Below are 20,808 nucleotides of genomic sequence, written 5' to 3'. Positions count from 1 at the left end.
TCTGCCTATTTCTTAGCTGTGCACAGAAAATCTTCAGTCCGGAAGGACAGGAGTCTGCCCTCCAGGTGTGGGCATCCACCTCTCGCCCGCCTGCAGGACTGGGAGCACTGCTACCTTGAGGAGCTCTCTTGTGATGGCAATCCTGAGTGCCAGGGGCACAGCCAAGCAGGTCAGTTCTAAACCACCCCCCTAGGACCCATCCCACTTCAACTTTTAAGAACAGATAGCATCCTCCACACATAAAGGATACTTTTAAATCCCAGCAGTTACAAACCAGGATATTGTTAAAGCGATTTAAGATTGCCACAGTACGTATTCCCACCTTTACTGCTTTTTGTGGGGGGGGGGGGGGGGGGGGGGGGGGAGGGTTAAGTAGATTTCAGTAAAATATTAGGGATATGTGATCTTACTCATGCTTGAATGAAACAAAAACTTCAGTAAGGCTTCAAATACAATATAATCTGCTTCAAATTACTATTTCTCACCTCCTGTTGCTTTTACCACGTGGCCTGCACCAAGGTAAGGCTTCTAACGAGGCTTCTTCCCCTCCAGCACGACTCACCTTGCCACTGGCAAACCTCACGGCTCCACACCCACCCCTCCCCGCAGCACCAGCCCACACAGCCCAGAGCTCCAGGGGCTCCTTCCCCAGTTCTTCCCGGCGGTAGCTCTGAATCGCCAACCTCTTCTCTAGTTGCATACAACATGTTCTCCTGAGGCGCGAAAACCTCAGGTCCCGTTGCACAAGACAGACACACCATGTGAGCTAGGAGGGGCTCTCCCCTACTCAGGATTTAATCAGTCCGACACCTGCGGCAGCACCACAGCGATGTGAGACTCACACATTTTACACAGGAGGGAACGGGAGGCCGGAAAGGTAAATGATTTCTCTAAGACGAGACAACCAGGCGGTGGCAGAGCTGAGAGCAGAGCCCGACTGTGCGCTGCCCGTCAGCCCAGTGTTCACGCCGCCCCACGGCAGGCCGGGCCCGTCAGAACATGGCAAACGCACGGAACAGACTCCAAAGGGGCGCCCAGCAGCTCGAGGGTCTGCGTGCGCGTCTGCGAGAGCGCTGGTGCCAGGACGGAGCGCTCTGGGGTGCGGGGCGCAACACGGGGCGCGGCCGTCACTGTGCAGCCGCCCTGAGTCACACTCCGACGTCTCCAACACTCCTTCTGGCACAAGGGTCCGTGCCTGCGCTGCCCAGCAAAGCGTCCACTGGCCGCACGTGACTATTTTCATACGAATTCACATGAAGTGCAATAAAAAGCGCAGCTCCTCGGTCACATTAGCCACATTTCAAGGGCTCAAGAGCCGTTCTGGCCACTGGCTCCCACAGTGGACACCACAGATCTAGACCATTCCCACGTCACGGGAGTGTCAGGGGCAGGGCTGCCCGTGGGAAGCACAGCGCAGCAGGTCCAGCAGATGAGACACAAGCCTTCAGCACTGCAATGACGGCGAAAATCCTCCAGCGATGTATTCAAATACGAATTCTTGTTCTGAAACACCTAACTGCCTAATATGACAGTTTAATGTACACAAGTCAGACAAATCTAAGATGAAATAGAAGACAGGCAAAATTAAGTGTGTGAAAAATAAATACAAAATTTAGGAAACGTGGATTTTACCAAGTTTACGGCAAAAGGCTCTACAAATGCAAAACCACTCTGTGCGTCACATGAACGCTGCAGACCACAGCCAGAAGAAAAACCTCAACACAACACACTGTGTGCTGTACCTGCAACCGACGACCCACGAAGTTCCAAAGCCTTCCACGCTATAAACTCTAAATTAAATACCAGGGGCTAAAAACACATATAACTCAACACTTTACTAATTTTTTTCTCTACAACCTGGTGGAGGGAAAAAAAAAACCCAAGATCCCCAGACTTCCGAGATGTAACTCAACTATTTGTAACACTTTGCCACTAAGAACTATCAAGAAACAAAAGTGTTATTACTAATTATTTCCTTATGCAAGCACAGAAGCAAGTTGTCGTTAGCCATAATCAAATCACACGCTATTTCACAAAATTAAATGAATACAACGCTTGAGGTTTTACAAGCCTGGAGCACCACCAGAATTGCCACTGGATGATGCAGACAGAAAACAGGACCAGAAAGGAAGACAGGTGACTTGAATGCAGAGAGTAAAGGGAATAAACACCAAACATTTAAAACAAAACAAAACAAAATCTGTCACCCAAAAAGTAAATGTAAGCCTTACTAAGTTGTAGAGCTAAGCAGGAAAATAAGATTATGGACAATTTTTTAGTAAAATATACTGGTAAATACTGATACGGAAAGGGAGAACCTCAGAGAGGGTGGGAGAAAATAACCAGGAGCCACAGCTGATAATACTTCCATGCAGACGGAGCATTTTCTAAATGTGTGATCACTCAGGGGACACTCCCCATTTATATATAAGTCACCTGCCATCATCAAGGCAAAGTGACACTAAATCCAATATTGCACAAAGTGTATTCTTCCTTACAACATTGTAGGATTAGCAGCTTTTCACAAAGGCCTCTATAATCAAAGTCATACTCTCATATTAAATAAAGTATCTTTAATATACCAAGATCCTGTCTCCTAAAGCTTTAAGTAGCCATAGTTCTATAACTCCCAAACTTTAGAGAGCCTTCTTCCAAAAGCAACCAAATTTAGACACTTATGATATCCAACAGGTACCCATGGTTACCAAGAGCGGCACAGCCCACTATCTTCTTAAAAGATTAGCATCTCCCCATGCTTCTGCACTGCAAATGTGTTGCAGATTCCCTGAAAGTGTAGAGACCCATTAAGAACAGGAATAGTTCCGGTATTTGACATCCCTCCCCCGCCCCCGACCCACCTATCCACCCCACTGTTCCTATGAAAATGCCCTCAGTGGCTCCACTTTCCTAAGGGACAAAGTGACTTTTGGTAAGAAGTGAAATACAAGTCTCATGAGAAAGACACCACCACCAGCCCCAGAGAACTAGCGTATCGACGTGCATCACAGTAACTCACAGGAAGGACAGTCCAAGTTTTAGAGGGCAGATTACAGTAAAATTTCAATGTGTCAGAGCTGGAATTTTTACCAAATAATAAAAATGAAAAAGCAGTTTTTAAGCCATGAAGAAATTAAAGCCCACTCACTTGCTAAAACTAGGAAGAATAATTTTAAAATAAGCCTCACTAGTCAGAGTCTACAAACAGAAATACACTGAAATACTTACAACTCATTATTGTTATTTGCTACCTACCTTTATTGCAATATTCACCAACATTTCCTCCTGCAATTAAACTAAGTAATTTTATGTATCTCCTACTCATTGATCCAACACCTAATAATGTTAATAAACATTGTATTTTATAATGCCTAACATTTAGGGGGAAAAAAGTAACAAATACTCAAAAATAAAAATCTGTAAGAAATGAAGAAAATAAAACAAATCTAAGTTGTTAGATGTACAATTTTGTTGTGTAAGGTGCAGTTTTTATTTATTTATTTTTAAAGATTTTATTTATTTATTTGAGAGAGAAAGAATGAGAGAGAGCATGAGAGGGGGGAGGGTCAGAGGGAGAAGCAGACTCCCCGCCGAGCAGGGAGCCCGATGCAGGACTCGATCCCAGGACCCTGGGACCATGACCTGAGCCGAAGGCAGACGCTTAACCGACTGAGCCACCCAGGCGCCCAAGGTGCAGTTTTTAATTTAAACAGTAATTGCTCAGTATGGCAGATAGCACTGAACAAGAAGCGCGCCGACAATATCCCGGATCACTGCTTATTCCGTACAGCAAAAAAGACACATGTCAGTGCCACACAGACTGATTAGAACCCACCAACATGGTTCAGTTAGTTTTTTATACACGATCACCACTTACAGAGATAAAGAGTTTATATACACATCTATTATGTTTTATTGTTTTAATGTCCCCCAAACATGGGTGTTTTGCTAACATCTACATCTGGAATATTAACATTTTCCTTTAAAAAAAGTAACATATTACAAATAAAATCCAAAATTTGTCTATGTTCCATTTGGTAAAAACAAAGTGCTATAAAAGACCAAAAATAATTAATTCCACAATGGGGGCATCTGGCTGGCTCAGTCAGAAAAGCGTGTGATTCTTGATCTCGGGATCGTGAGTTCAAGATCCATGTTGAGTGTGGGGATTACTTAAATAAATAAAACTTTCAAAAAATAAATTCAACAATGTTTTCAACACTATGAAAAGACTCCTAACATTAAAAGTCCGTAACTGTTGGCAACTATTTGGGAGCACGGATTAAGTACCACTTCCATAGCACACAAGCCCCCTAATTTTAGAGTCCACACCATTAACATTAAAAGGTCCATGTCCTCAGAGTTTGTGCCTGTCAGTACCCACTCCCACTTCCTCTGTGTTTTCAGCCATCTCTGACGGCTCCTGTAGCATTCATTCAGTGATTCTCCATGCACACGGATACAGCTTCTCAGCCTCCTCGACTCCAGCGATCCTCATGCCGGGTTCCCCTTAGGATGGCGAGACCGGCCTTTATCCACTTAAAGACACCAGTCAGGATTAGTCTTATTGGGAGCACAACTCCTCACCCTAGCACTTTTCCCAGGCCACAGAGCAAAGAGCAAGGGCTTTGGTTTGTCAAAGGAGACCTTGGTTCAGTTTCTGGCTTGGCCGCAGACCATCACAAGAGGGACTTTTCCAGTTCTTGGCTGTAGACAGTGGTGAGAATGGACGCCCAGCTCCCGAAGAAGGTGCGTACCACGGAGAAGAGCACCAGCAGGACGGCTCCCACTCGTCCCTGCGCCCTGCGCTCGTGGAGGACACACAGCTGTGAGCTGCACACCACAGCCATGAAAAGATGACTTCTAATGGTGGCTCCACCCAGATTCCTCTGCTGCAAGCTCTTTCCTCAGTTCACAGCCCTGGGCACCCCCCACCCCCAGCTCCCACAGCCACACTTCCACTGCCAAGTCTGCGGCAGTTCAGGCTCTCTCACGGATAGACAGTCATAACATTACACTGGATTCAATACAAACGCATGACTATTGATCTTCCGTTGTTGGTTATTGATCTCTCTACCAAAGCATGACCAATTTTCCCATGTTTTCAGTCCTCATCTGAATCCCAGTCGCCTCCCCACTCAAATGATCCCACGTTCCCAATTAAGGGTAAAAGTCATCTTCTCCACCACCACTTCACTCTTCCACTCCTACCCTTCCCCCTGCCTAAAAGGATGGATAGTAGTCTTCCTTCCCAAAACTGTCTTTCTCCCCCAAGGTGTCCCTTTCCTTTATTTTTCAAAGACCTACACCACATGTCCCTTGACGTTTTCAGAAACATCATCCTTCTGTGTGGCTTCCCTTAATCCCAATGATGACAGGACACTGAAACCTACATCTCCAGATCCTGCTTCTGAATCTGACAGGATTGTCTGTATAAACACTAACCCAATACAAGATAGATTTTAATTAAGAAAACTGTCGGGTGCCTGGGTGGCTCAGTTGGTTAAGCGACTGCCTTCGGCTCGGGTCATGATCCTGGAGTCCCGGGATCGAGTCCCACATCGGGCTCCCTGCTCAGCGGGGAGTCTGCTTCTCCCTCTGACCCTCTTCCCCCTCGTGCTCTCTATCTCTCATTCTCTCTCTCTAATAAATAAATAAAATCTTAAAAAAAAAAAAAAGAAAACTGTCAATATTTTTAGATGAGCAATCTAGGAAAAAAAAAACAAAAACAAAATCCATCGCTCACATCATACTTAATGGTGAAATACTGAAAGCTTTCTAGGACTATGAACAAGGAGCAAGAAGGTACACTTGCCACTGCTATTCCATATAATAGTGTATGTTCCAGACAGACCCATAAGGCAAAAAAAGAAAAGAAAAGGCATACAGGCTATAAAACAAAGACATAAAACTGTTTGCAGATGACAGGATTGTCCAAGTAGAAAATTACACGGAATCTACACAAACACTCTTGGCACTAACAGTAAGTTTAGCAAGGCTATAGGATACAAGACAAACACAAAATCCAACTCTAGTTCTATACACCAGCAATGAACATGTGGAAACCAAAATTTAAAATACCAGTTACAAACATGAAGAAGGAAAAAGAAAAAAAAAAAAAGAAATACTTAGGAATAAATCTAACATGTATAAGACCTGTGTACTGAAAACTACAAAATGCTGATAAAAAGGTCAAAGTTCTCAATAAATGGAGAGAGGTAAACTGTGATCTAGACGATTCAACACAGTAAACATGTCATTTCCCCCAAGTTAATATACAGGTAAAACATAATTCCTATCAAAATCCCTGAAAAGATTTTACAGACTGGGCTAGATTATTCTAAAATGTCTATGGAAAGGCCTAATAGCTAGAGGGCTAAGAAAATCTTGACAAAGAATAAAATACAAGGAATCAACCTACCCCATTTGAAGACTTAGATAAAGAGACAGTTCTCCAGACTGGGTAGCACTAGCAGGGCAGACGAAGGGACAATACAGGCAACAAGCCCCACTCGTGTGCAGCCAACTGACCAGAGACACAGGCATAAAAGCAATTCAACAATGGTGCTGGAGCGTTTGGATATACATAGGCAAAAAATAAATCTAAACCAAAACCTCCCACCTTGTACAAAAATAACTCAAAAAGGATCTAAATAATGTTAAACTATAAAACTTACAGAAGAAAATCTTTGAGACACAGGGCTGGGTGAAAAGTTCTTAGACGTAACAATCAAAGTGCAGTGCTCAAAAGAAAAAAAAACAAACAGTTGGACTTCATCAAAATTAAAGACTTCGGAACTGTGGAAAAACTCTTAGAGGATGAAAAGACAAGCTACAGAATGGAAAAAAATATTTGCAAACTACCCACCTAACACAAGACTCACAAGTGAAATATATAAAGAACTCTTGAAACTTCACCAGAAAAAAAACCAAACCAAGAAGAAAATAGAATGGACCTACAGACACATTTACTGAAGAAGACATGCCTATGGCAAATAAGACCATCAACCTCACTAGTCCTTTAGAAAATGCAAACAACCTGAGGCCACAATGAGCTGTCAGTACACACATATTCTAACAGCTAAAATAAAAAACAGTGACAACAAGGTTGACAAGGAGATACTGAATCTCTCCTTCACTGCTGGTGGGAATGTGAAATGGTATAACCACTCCGGGAAACAGTTCAGCACTTTCATAAAAAACTAAACATATGCTTATTATGCAACCCAGCAACCGCACTCCTGAGCATTTAGCCCAGAGAAAGGAAAACTTATGTCCATACAAAAAAAAAACCTGTACATGATGATTCATAGCAGCTTTATTTGGAACATCCAAAAACTTGAAACAATCTAAATGTCCTATAGTAGGTGAATGCTTAAACAAACATTCATCCATCCCCTGGAATGCCAGTCAGCAATTAAAAGGAAGAACTATTGATACAACTACTTGAATGGTTATCAAGGGCGCTGTGTTGATTGGAATAGGCCAATCTCCAAAAATCACAAATGGAATGGTTTCACTTATTTGACATTCTGAAAATTAAAATTATAGAAATAGAGACGGATTAGTGGTTGCCAGAGGCTAGGGCCTGGGGTAGGAGAGAGAACATGACTATAGAAGGCAGCAGATAGGAGACACCTGCGGTAATGGGACAGTTTTGTATCTTTACTGCAGTGGTGGTTACACAGACCTACACATGTAGTAAAACGTAGTGAACTATATACAGTTTATACCAGCATCAACTTTCTAGTTCGATGCAACCATTGGGTAGCGCCTGGGTGGCTCAGTCAGTTAAGCGGCTGCCTTTGGCTCAGGGTCCCGTGATCCAGTCGCACCTGGGGCTCCCTGCTCAGCAGGGAGCCTGCTTCTCCCTCTCCCTCTGCCCCTCCCCACCTCAGGCTCCCTCTTTCGCTCTCAAACAAATGGATAAAATCTTTAAAAAAAAAAAAAAAAAAGAAAGATGCAACCACTGGGGGGAACTGGGTGAAGGATAGCGGGACCCCTCTATACTAAGTTTGCAATTTCCTGTAGAGCTATAATTATTTCAAAAGAAAAGTTTTTTTTTTAAGATTTTATTTATTGAGAGAGAGGGGGGAGTGAGAGAGCATGAGCAGGGGAGAGGGGCACGGGCAGAGGGAGAAGCAGGCTCCTGATATGGGACTTGATCCCAGAACCCTGGGATCATGACATGAGCTGAAAGCAGATGCTTAACCAACCGAGCTACCCAGGCGCCCCCAGAAAAGTTTTTTTTTTAAATAAAACAAAGTAAAAGGATGAAAATTATATACCATGCAAATACTAATCAAAGAAAGCTGGGAGAGAGAGAGAGAGCAAAAGAGAGAGACAAACCAAGAAACAAGTCTTAATAACAGAGAACAGACTGACGCTCACCAGAGGGAGGTGGGTGGGGGAGGGAAACAGGTGAAGGGGATGAAGGAGGGCACTTGTGTTAAGCACAGGGTGATGTACGGAAACCTGAAGCTAATATAACGCCGTATGTCAACTAACTGGATTTAAAATAAAGAAATAAAAATAAAGAAAGCTGGTATCATTTTATTGAAGATAGACATTATGAGCCCACATAGAAGAAATATTATCAGATAAAGATCAATCCAACAGTAAGTTAGTAACCCTACACTCGCATCATCTAATAACATACTCTAAAATATATAAAGCAAAACTGACATAATTTAAAGCAGTAGACACATCCTCAAAGATGTTGAGACTCACACAAGTTTCTCAGTACCTGATAAGTAAACTTCGAATATGAATACAGAAGATTCAAACAAGACTATTAACAAATTAATCAAATAAATGGATAAAATCTTTATAAAAAAAAGGAACACAGTCAACAAAAAAGTACAAATTCTTTTCAAATACACACAGAAAATTGACTAACACTGCCCATATACGATGAATCATAAAGTAAGTCTCAACACATTACAGAGGCTGAAAGAAAAAAATCCCAAGTATGTTCTCGGGCCACAGTGGAATTAAGATAAAGTCGATCACATGGCACCGGGGTGGCTCAGTCCATGAAGCGTCTGACTTCAACTCAGATCATGATCTCAGGACCCTGGGATCCAGCCCCAGTGTCTCCAGTCTCCCAGCTCAGCAGGGAGTCTGCTTCTCCCTCTCCCTCTGCCCCTCTCCCACTGCTGTGCTCTCTCTCTCTTGCTCTCACTTTCTCTCTCTCAAATAAATAATAAAATCTTTAAAAAAAAAAAGATAACAGTCAATTACAAAAAGATAATCAGGAAAATTCCTGACTGGAAATTAATCAGCATGGTTCTAAATTGAACATCAACTAAAGCAGAAATGGCAATGTAAATCAAAATATTTTGAACTAAATAGTAATAATAATACCATGTGTCAAAACTGAAATGCATCTATTTTTAAAAAAGAAAAAAGGACAATGCTGGTGACCTGAGAATCCATCTAACGAAGCCAGAAAAAGAAAGGCAAGTTAAACTCAGTATGAAAAAAATTAAGGGCAGACCAGACTTCAATGACACAGGAAGCAGACATCCTAAGAGGGACACAGTGTCACTCATACAGTGTCCCAGAGAATGTTTAACCTGAATCTAATGGCGAGGAGACCTCAGACAAACCAAAATCTGAAATGTTCTATAAAATACCTGTTGTGTAGTTCCCATAAACATCAATGGAATGCAAGACAAAGTTAGGGCAAGAGTGGCTCCAGATTCATGGAGATGGCTCATGGAGATGGCCACCTAAATGCCAGGCCAGCCTAGAGAGGAAGGGTGCTCTGTGGGCAGGAGACAGAGCTGTGTCAGAGCAAAATCTCCTGAACGTGGCAACTGCCTGGTGGCCATGTACGAAAATAGCCTCTTCCTAAGAAACATGCACTGAACACTAAGATCAAAGAGGAGTGAAGTAACAAGCAACCTCGTCTGAAATCACTCGGAAAATAACAGTGAGATATAAAGAGAATGGTCAATAAATGGGGCAAAAGATTAAACATTAGTGATCTTAGGCAAAGGGCATAGGAGGAATTCTTGCAACTTTTCTGTAAGTTTGGATTTATTTCAAGATAAAAGTGAATTTATTTCAAGTCTGGATTTATTTCATGATAAAAGCTTAAAATTTCAAAAGCAAAGACAACACCAGAAGTTTGGCTCTTTGAAAAGAACTGATAACCTCCTATCAAGATTAACAGGGAAAAGGGAGAGATAAATTAACAATATCAGGAATAATAAAATGTGACATCCCTCCAGAACCTCATACATTTTCTATTACAGGAATTTATGTATTTGAAAGTAGATAAACCCCTTGAAAAGCACAAAGCATCACAAGGGACACAAGAAAAAACAATTCTGCATAGCCCTGCAACTGTTAAAAGGAATTAAGTCTAGACAAGGTTTAGTACCCCCAAAGAATACTCCAGGAATATTGGCTATTTAACCTAGAAAATGTTTTTTGAAAAAACTGTTTCACTCATTAAAAATTAGTAACACAAGTCAGTGATTTCTAAAGCCTTGTTTAGCCATGAAATTCCTTCTTCATATGAAAAGCTTACAATATACAGGAAAGATAAAGACAGACACGAATTGGAAGCTGAGAGGGGGTGATAAGCCTAAATCCTGCTCAGGCTCACTTCCCAATTCTGCGTGCTCGATCTCTTTGAGGGATTCCTCAGAGTCCCTGGGAGTCCACACACCACTGTTTGAATACCACTATGTGAGCCGACCCCAAAATCAAATTGGTTGTAAAAACATCTTTTTACAAACTTCTAAAGAGATAATGAGGATGATAAAGAAGATATCTTTCTACAATGACTTGTATCTCTTTTATGGTCAAAGGGATCTAAGTTCATGATGGTTAAGAAAGGCACTGACCACAAACTTTAAAGAGCAGAAAGACTATCAAAGCAGTAATTTATTCGACATACCCCACTCAAGTTATGTTGGCATCAGTCAGCTGAAATCTTGCTCTACCTGTCCCTAGGGCTGGAGGACAGTCAATGGCCAAGTGTCCTAGACACAGAGTGTGGTTTCACAGACCAGCCTCTAAAGTCAAGGGTGAGCACAGCTGATGAAGTTTATCTCAACCACCAGTGAACTTGTTTACATATGAGCAGGTCTTACCTTTGTTTCTTTCTGGTTAAATTTACTGAAGAATCTTCTTCCAAGTCAAAGCACTTGAGTCAAATAATACACAGAGTTCCAGTATTATTAAACTGCATTTTACAGGCCCATAATACACAGAGTTACAGTATTATTAAACTGCATTTTACAGGCCCCTACCTGCCTTTCTGGATGAGAGCAGGACCGAAGATGGAAGAGAGCACGGTTTACAAATGCTGACACACTGACCAGAATTGACTGTACCATGCAATCAATACAAAACCACTCATCTTTCTCCATTTTCTAAACATTTAAATGTCGCATAAAAAAAGTGAACTTGAGGACGCCTGGGGGGTTCCGTCGATTAAGCGTCTGCCTTCAGCTCACGGTCATGATCCCAGGGTCCTGGGATCGAGCCCCACATCAGGCTCCTTGCTCAGCGGGGAGTCTGCTTGTCCCTCTGCCGCTCCCCCTGCTTGTGCTCTCTGTTTCCCTCTGACCAATAAATAAATACAATCTTTAAAAAAAGAAAGTGAACTTGGCATTCTGTCCTTTTCTGATTAGCAATGTTTGGTTTTGACTAATGTTTAACACTTTCCGTTATGTCATTTCATTGAGAGTGTCTTCTTTATTTGATATAAAAATAAGTATGTTAGAAGCCGAGCTTCTAAATACCTTAACTGTACACCTGAGAGCATAGGAAATTAGGCAGCAAGAGATCACAAACCTGGTGCAGAGGAACTTCCATCCTCCACAAACAAACCACTCTAGTCCTCTTCTTCTCTGTGTGATCCTAGCTCGTGGTAACGTGTGGTAATCACTTTCATCATTCTCGAAGCCTTCTTCAGACATCATTAATGGCATTTCATCCAAATGGGCAGACTCATCTTCCAGCTGGTACCTGGTCAGAGGTAAGAAGAGAATGCTGAGGCAGGCCAAGCAGCCTTCTGTCACCAGTAAGGGTATTATTTAAGACAAGAGCTGGTCCCATTCTACTAACCACATTTTTCTTTTTTCTTCAAACTAAGCTGTCTACGGCAGAGGCAAACCATTATAAATAAGGGATGCTACTTTCCTTTACAAAAAATGTATTTAGCCAGGGTCAGAAGGAAAGGAACAGGCTGCCCAAGGAAGCGAACATGACCACGCTAGAAGGGGAGCCCTCCACAAAGCCACTGGTGTGAACAGTCAGCTCAACAGTACCACCCACTCATGGTGTTCAATTCAGGAATATAAAAACAATCACCCGAAATATTAGCAAAAAATCTATACTTCCAGGTCATATCTAAATACTCTGCTACAGATCGATTGGATGTAAAATGTGCCCAACTTTACATTCATCAATCAAAGTCATGGAAGTGACTTTTGAACTATGTAAGTATCTTCTTTTGAAAGGTGGGAACACGGTCCCTTGGTTTGTTGTCAGATTTGATATACGCAGCAAGGATGCTATGTCCCACTTACACTTACTCTCTGTCTCTGTTATTCCCTTTTCTGAATTTTCTATGCAAGGAAATAATTTCCTCCACGACCAGCATCCCTTTCAGGGTTCAATAATCCTCTTCTGATTCCAAAAACAGGCAGCCTACTGTATCAAGTTCCCATTTTATCTCTCCTCAATCACAGACATATGCACATTTTAAAACTAAAAGCTTACTTTGAGAACCAAGAATTCATCAGAAAGTATAATGCAGAGCCCACGAATGCTATCTTATTTGATTTTACATCAAACCTCTGTGGTAGGTATTCACCTCAATTGTAAAAATCAGAGCACAGACCTGTGTGTCCCCGGGACATGATGGTAGTCACTGAAACTGAAATTTCCCCTCGCACCCTCTGAAGTCCACAGACTTTATACAAGACAAATAAACCCAACCAAGCCCACAACTACAGCATAAATGAGTGCCAGACAATACTACAATCTACTTAAAGACAACAGCAAGCTGAAACAGGATAAAGTCAAAGGAAATCACAAAAAGCACACTAATCAAACTACTCGAAGCAAAGATGAAGGAAAAATTCTTGGAAGGAGGCAGAAGAAAACAACTCATTACATGGAGAAGCCCATCAATTCAAATGCCCATGGACTTCTCATGGAGAGAGATGAGGCCAGAGGACAGAAACTCCATGTCTAAGTGCTGAAAGGGAAAAAGGCTCAACCCAGAATTCTATATCCAGCAAAAAGATCCTCCAGGAATGAAGGCAGAACAAAAACATTCTCAGATGAAAGATAAAACTTGGAGGGTATGTTACCATCTGACCTCATACAAAAGAAAGCTAAAGAAAGTTTCAAGACGAAGAAAAATCATACCATCAGGAAACTTGGATTTTTGGAAATAAAGAACACAAAATTCTTTAAAACGTGTATGACTGTTGAAAGCAAAAGCTGTAACATCATCTGGTGAAGTTTTCAGTATAGAAAGATGTGAATGGATATGGCGGCTATCCTGTAAGAAGCAGGCAATTCCATAGCTTACATTAAGTGTAAAATATGAACAGTGAAAAGTTAGCTATGTATATTGCAATCCTTAGCGTGGAGCTTCTCAACAGCGGTACCATTAACATTTTGGGTCTCAGAATTCTGTTGATGGAGCTGTCCTGTGCATTGTGGAGTGTTCAACAGCAAACCAGGCCGCTACGCATTTGATACCAGTAGCAGCATTCCCCCAGTCGTGACAATAAAAATGTGTCCAGATGTCACCAAATGTCACCTGGAGGACAAAAATCACTACCTACAAAAAAATAAAAATACTTGAAATATAATGGCATATAATGTTAAAAGATTAAAAGTAAAAAGATGGAAAAAGATATGATACAAACACTCGTTCAAAGGAAAAAAAGTAGCTACTATAAGACAAAGAAGACATCAAAAAAATAAAATGGAAGAACCGCCCAGGATAAAGAAGAACATTATATAATGATAAAAGATCAAATCACCCATAAGCTCTAACAATCATAAATGTGCATGCACCTAGCACCAGTTTCAAAGTACACAAAGTATGAAATATGTAAGTAAAAGGAGAAAGAAACAAATCCATAATACTGCCGGAAGACTTCGTAACTCCTCTCTCAGTAATTAATGGAAGAAACAGTATCAGAAAGGACAGAAAGACATGGTCAGCACTGTCAGCCAACCTACCCTGGCATTTACAGAGCACTCTACCCTGTACGGCAGAATGTTCTCATCAAGTGCACAATGAACACTCATCCCCACGGACCGCAACCTGGGCCATAACACAAACTAACAAATTCAAAAGAACTGAAATTAGACAAAGTATGTTCTCTTACCATAAAGGAATTTTTTTTTTATAAAGATTTTATTTATTTATTTCACAGAGAGAGACACACAGCGAGAGAGGGAACACAAGCAGGGGGAGTGGGAGAGGGAGAAGCAGACTCCCCGCTGAGCAGGGAGCCCGATGTGGGGCTCGATGCCAGGACCCTGAGATCATGACCTGAGCTGAAGGCAGATGCTCAACGACTGAGCCACCCAGGCGCCCCATAAAGGAATTTCTTTTAAAAATCAGTAACAGAAAGGGACGCTTGGATGGCTCAGGTGCTTAAGGGTCTGCCTCAGCTCAGGTCATGATCTTAGGGTCCTGGGATCGAGTCCTGCTTCTGGCTCCATGCTCAGTGGGGAGTCAGCTTCTCCCTCCTCCCTTCCCCCCACTCATGCTTGCACTCTCTCTCTCTGAAACAAATAAATAAATCTTAAAAAAAAAAAAATCAGGGGCACCTAGGTGACTCAGCCAGTTAAGCGTCTGCCTACAGCTCAGGTCGTGATCCCAGGGTCCTGGGATCAAGCTCTCTGCTCAGCGGGGAGTCTGCTTCTCCCTCTACCACTCTCTCCCTGCTCATGCTCTCTTTCTCTCACTCTCTCTCAAATAAAATATTTAAAAATAAATTTAAAAATACATCAGTAACAGAAAGATATTTGGAAAATCCACTAATACCTGAGGGGGGGGATTTGGGAACAAATTTGGGAAGAACCATTTGGGAACAAAACTGTCACGATGCTGGAGAATCATCCAATCCTTCACAACTGTAAATGGAAACTTACGAACGGCAGAAATTCTACAGAGATCAGCACCTTAAGCTAGAACTCACACTCAGAACCAGTCACCACAGGACAACCTGATGTCTGCCTGCTGGTGCGATACAATAAGAAGCAGATCCCGCATTCCTGCCAACACATGTACACATTTACCGTATTTACTCAATCCCAGAGCAGTGATTCTCAAAGTGCAGTCCCCAGAAATTCTTGGAGCCACCCCCAGAAACAAGAAACTTCTGGAAGTAGCCTACAGTTGGTATCAAGAGCCCTCGCACTCTGCTGCTTGAGAAGCACTGCTCTGGGGCTAATTTTCACGTGACGGGAAGTGCACAAAATAAGAGCACTACACCCAACTCCAGGAGGTACTAATCCAGACACTACAAACCACCAGCCTGGACTCTTCAAAAATGCCACATGAAAAGAAAGAAAACCACCACAAAGATTTCTCCAAATTAGAAGAAATTAAAAAGATATAACCAAATGAGGGGCGCCTGGGTGGCTCAGTTGTTAAGCGTCTGCCTTGGGCTCAGGTCATGACCCCAGGATTCTGGGATCGAGCCCCGCATCAGACTCCCTGCTCTGTGGGAAGCCTGCTTCTCCCTCACCCACTCCCCCTGCTTGTGTTCCCTCTCTCACAGTGTCTCTCCCTCTCAAATAAACAAAATCTTTAAAAAAAAAAAAAGACAATGGTGAGTGCTACTCCAGATGATCAGGAATATCCAAGAACAGAATTATTTCCATTCTGCTCTAAGATGTTATTGAAATACATCTTCTACAGTACATAACAAGCTTTAAATGTATATGAAGTATACACACAGTGCAGAGTACATAAACGAGCTTTATATGTGCCAACTTAGCAGTCCTTCAGGCAATCTGTGGATGTGGGTGTTCACACACCTGCATGTGTGTGGGGGTGTGTGCATGTGCGGGTATATGCAGTGACGGTGCCAGGCAGTCCTTTGCTTACTAGGATTCTGTGAAAAGGTCAGAAGGCAACATTCCAGAAGCCTCCACCTTCTTGAAACTTTATTTTTTTGAAACAGGTGCCTAGCTGTCAAGAATCCAAACACAAGTGGGGCGCCTGGGTGGCTCAGTTGGTTAAGCGACTGCCTTCGGCTCGGGTCATGGTCCTGGAGTCCCGGGATCGAGTCCCGCATCGGGCTCCCTGCTCAGCGGGGAGTCTGCTTCTCCCTCTGACCCTCTTCCGTCTCGTGCTCTCCATCTCTCATTCTCTCTCAAGTAAATAAATAAAATCTTTAAAAAAGAAAAAAAAGAATCCAAACACAAGTGGAATTCAATGACTATAAAGATGTCCTTGGACAATAAGGCCAATGCTCACCTGCTACCTAAGCTCCTTTTACCATCTTTTTAACATGTGGTAACTAAAAAAATAAGCCAGCAAGTAGATTACTGAGTTACAGGTTACTGAGGTATCCCCCACTGCTGGACAGAGAAAACATTTATAAATTCCCACTAAATAATGTTTCCGTGCAAATATCTGTACACAGAACTTTCTCCATATTTTTACATGAATTCTTTCAAAGAATCCCAGAACTGCAATAGTTTGTACAAAGTCATAAGCTCTAAAACACTTGAAATCTTATTGCCAACTGCAAATTTAAACTCCCACCACTAAGTGCTATGAATAATGCCAAAAGCAATTTTACCTCACCCTCCTCAGATGAGAGCTAAATACATGTCCCCTTCGCTTAAATAAACGGAGGAAAATGGTATCTTGTCATCACCGGCACCGATTCACGTTTGCTAGCACACGGGGTCCTGCACTACTACTTACAAACTGTGGCTAAGGCTGCTCCCCATGCTGTTCAGTGGAGCTGGGCGTATTTGGGGCGTGTGCACTGGGGGCACCCCAGGAACTAGGACCCTCTCCCGTGGCACCAGCCTCCTCACAGGTAAATCTTCACTGGCCAGGAACTCAATGTGCCCCTTCAGCAAATGTCACCAGGACTATGACGGTTTTTGTTAGTGATGTGGTCCCCAGTGGTCTGCCCTAACTTACTTTTGCCCATAAACCCTGTTACTTCCAGCGAGCATTTCTACCAAATACGAAGTTTTGCAGGGATATATATACTATACAACAACAGAAATGGCGATGTTATTTATGCAAGAGTCCATCTCTTCCACACTGATTGGTAGTATCTCTTAAACGTATTGTATTAGAGTAATTTGGGCGCAAGAAAACAGGACTTTAACCTACAACCACATGGAACTGGACTCTCTGCAAGGACCTACAGGAGGAGATGCTGCATACTGACACCCTGACTGTAGCCCTGTGAGTCCATACGGTTCTGACCTTCAGAACTGGAAAATAATACATTTGTTGTAAGCCACTACATTTATGATAATTTTACAACAGCAATAGGACACTAATACAACTGCATAGCAATTAATGACGATTTTTTTCTTTGTATTCTGAGTCAATTTGACAATCCTGCTTCCCGCTACCTCGCTCTCATCTTTCCTCCCTCATGTGAAATGGCCCTCGGATAAGAGAGGGTGGTGAGTTGAAGACAGAGGTGTTCTCCTCATGGAGGATGTAAGTGTGCTGACGGCCTGTGCTGAGGCTCCCCCGGGCACGCTGGTGCTTCGGTGCAGTGCCGATTAGGCATCGAGGGGAACCGACACACAGCACACGACAAATACAGGGACCACCTGCCCTTAGACCGTAAAGCAGAGAATAAGCCTGAGTAGACGGTGAGCAGATCTTTAGCAAACACTAACCACCCAAACACTTCTCCTCCTCCCAATATAATTTCATATAAAAGATAAAAACCACGAGACCTCTGAAAACACTGGAGTACAAAGAGTACGTTAGGCTGAGGACCCCAAGGAAGATCACCTCTCAAAATCCTTACAGGAAGGTGAGAAAATGCTCTGCAAGCCGTTTGGCTATGCTGGGTACACACACTCAGTCAACTGCTGAGCACCAATACATGCGTGCCCACACTGAAGACACAGCAGTCAGTAACGGACACAGCTTGTAACTCACAAGCTCAGACTCATTCACCAGGAAATCTTAAATGATAGCAGTGGCTACTGGCGAGACAGTCACCTAGCCCTTGGAAGGTGCCGACTGAGCTCAGGCTGTAGGGGCTGCATCCAGGTAGAGGGGCAGGGTGCGTGTGGAATGACCGCTGCGTACGGGAAGGTAGGGAAGGTAGGTGGGGCAGCGCACAGCTCAGGAAGGACTGCCAGTCACCCAAGCTAAGCCACAACTATCCATGGGAATTCTGGAACTGGAGCTGGGACACAGAAGGCAGCCTGCTTCGAGATAACTACAACTGTTAACTCCTGTAAGGAGAGCGACTAGAGGTCTACACCGCTCTGCAGATTAGGACGCCCAGAACAGCTGTCTTCTGAAAGAGAAAACACAGACAGACACACACATGTAGAAAGGATTAGAAAGTGTTTCCCATAAAAATGGAAGATTAAATACACGACTGCCTTCAATACCAAAAACACTGCTTTTTCTTAAAGCTGAAACCTACAGAACAGAAAACAAGAGATGATAACAAAATGTAGAAAGCTAGAAAGCAGACAGATGGATGGTAAATAAGCAGATCCAAGAAAAACAGGAGTCTCAGCACAGCAGCGAGGAAGCAGGAGAACCCTGGGACCCTGGAGGGGCGGGTCTGGCGTCAGGTGGACCTCTGAAGTGGGTGGGGAGGGAGGGAAGAGTAGGAACTGACTGAAAGCTACTGAAGAACATCTGGATCCTCAGGTTACCCCTCCCAGCTACAGAGCAAGGGACATCTACCCCCTGGGGGAGGGAAAGCAGAGGGCGAGGCTGAAGGAAGGACAGTGAACGTGGGTGCAAGCCAGCGTGGCCTCCCTTCCCTGCTGCCCAGGTAGAAATTCAGCGTTGAGAGGAGGAGGAAGGACAGGAGAAGCCGGCGGCCAGTGTTTGCTGAAACTGTCAGGCATGAATTTAAGCACCTCGCTTACGTTCATTTAATTCCTAGTTTTAGACAATTAACATAGGAAATTCTTACTATGAAAAAGAAAAATAACTGAAATGTCCAAGACCAAATGTGGTCTATCCATACCATGTGACATCACCCGGGGAATGTGACGTGTGCTATGGCACGAAGCTTGAAAACATTTCGCTCAGTGAAATTAGCCAGACGCAATACGACAGACCCTGAAGGGCTCCACCTCCACGAGGTGACAGCAGTCAACTCCACAGACACGGAGGTACAGAAAGGCTACGGGGGCCAGGGAGGGGGGACAGCGAGGCGTCTCCCGGGTGCAGAGCTTGGGTTTGGGATGAGGAAGGAGGCCTGGGGGCGGGAGGTGAGGACAGTGGTACAACAGCGTGAATGTGCTCACGGCCACTGCACTGCATGCTGGGTAGACGTGGTTAAGATGGTAAGTTTTATGTTAGGTCTGATAAATTTTTTAAAAAGGAACAAATGCTATAAATATCGCTGAAATCCAGCTCCCTAGCAGCCGCGTAACCCCCAGAAGATGGGTATTTCCTCATCACTACCCACATCTCCAACATACGAAGCTGGTTTCTACCCTGGGGTCTGCCTGAACGCACCACCAGGCCCCTTCCCCTCACCGTCCTGCCGGCTGCCGCAGTTAAGGAACTAGAATCGGTATGGCTATCCTGGAAAAGCCAAATCCTCACACACCAGGCACATTCAGGCAAGAGTTTGATCACTTGGGGAGCTGGCCTGTCAATGAGACCAAACACCAGAAGGAGAAAGAACACTCCTGAAGGCCTCCTGGACTGTGAGGCCCTGGAGAAGGGGGCTGGGGTCTACGGAGCCCTTCCCACAACCGGGCACCCAGGGTACCTGTATTCTGCATGGTCCAAGAAGAAAAGGTTAGCGCAAATGAGAAACTTGTACATCACATGACAGTAAAACCATTCCTCAGAAACAGTTCTCACAAATAAAATTTAAAAAGAAGCAAACACTTGGGTGCCTGGGTGGCTCAGTTGGTTAAGCGACTGCCTTCGGCTCAGGTCATGATCCTGGAGTCCCAGGATCGAGTCCCGCATCGGGCTCCCTGCTCGGTGGAGAGCCTGCTTCTCCCTCTCCCTCTGCCTGCCTCTCTGCCTACTTGTGCTCTCTATCTCTGTCAAATAAATAAATAAAAGCTTTAAAAAAAAAAAAAAGCAAACACTTTGAATGACAGATGAGCAAAGACAATTCATAAAAAAAGAAATACAGCTGTACTTCGAGAATTATGTGCAGCCACATTAGGAACTCTAACCCTTCCCACACACACCTGAGGGACCGCCCTGGGCGAGCGCTGTCCCGAGGAGGACAAACACAAGAAGCCGGCTGCCTACTTGCAAAGGGAGACGTGCTGGGAAGACTCTAATACAGAAGGCGCGAGGGCCAGAAGGAAGCCGAGTCTCAAGAAGAGACACCTGCATGAAAGGAACCAACCACAGAAGGTCTTGGGAGACCTGGAAGGGGCTGCAGAGCCTTGAGGGCTCAGGACTGGAGAGAAAGCCGGGGCAGCTGGAGTGGGCAAGGCACGGGAGGGCCACCGGATGCGGCTGAAGGGGTGGGCAGGGGTGAGTCCCGTGGGCACGGCCTGCCAGGATAAGGAGTCTCACTTTAACTCTCAGTGGAAGGGAAGTCAGTGGAAGGTTTTAACACTAGGAGTAATTTTTGTTTCCAAGAGAACTTC

At 43.7% G+C, this 20,808-nt stretch overlaps 1 long non-coding RNA gene across 6 annotated transcripts; it reads right to left on the bottom strand.

Moving 5' to 3' along the window:
• Nucleotides 1–6: 6 nt before the first annotated feature.
• LOC112816997 (uncharacterized) lies at nucleotides 7–18,526 on the bottom strand. 6 transcript variants are annotated; one of them, XR_012377384.1, is made up of 4 exons: nucleotides 18,167–18,526; nucleotides 11,812–11,985; nucleotides 6,675–6,740; nucleotides 5,739–6,523 (listed from the first exon to the last, which is right to left on the bottom strand). It is a non-coding gene; the product is annotated as an uncharacterized lncRNA (long non-coding RNA). The 6 variants fall into 6 exon arrangements; XR_012377383.1 differs by lacking the exons at nucleotides 5,739–6,523; nucleotides 6,675–6,740 and adding an exon at nucleotides 7–1,557; XR_012377386.1 differs by lacking the exons at nucleotides 5,739–6,523; nucleotides 6,675–6,740 and adding an exon at nucleotides 4,545–4,800.
• Between the last annotated feature and the right edge of the window lie 2,282 nt (nucleotides 18,527–20,808).

The sequence above is a fragment of the Callorhinus ursinus genome, unplaced genomic scaffold (assembly GCF_003265705.2).
Source record: "Callorhinus ursinus isolate GAN/ISIS: 27379988/994484 unplaced genomic scaffold, GSC_fseal_2.0 scaffold557, whole genome shotgun sequence".
Taxonomy (NCBI): domain Eukaryota; kingdom Metazoa; phylum Chordata; class Mammalia; order Carnivora; family Otariidae; genus Callorhinus; species Callorhinus ursinus.
This window is presented reverse-complemented; position numbering and strand designations above follow the sequence as displayed.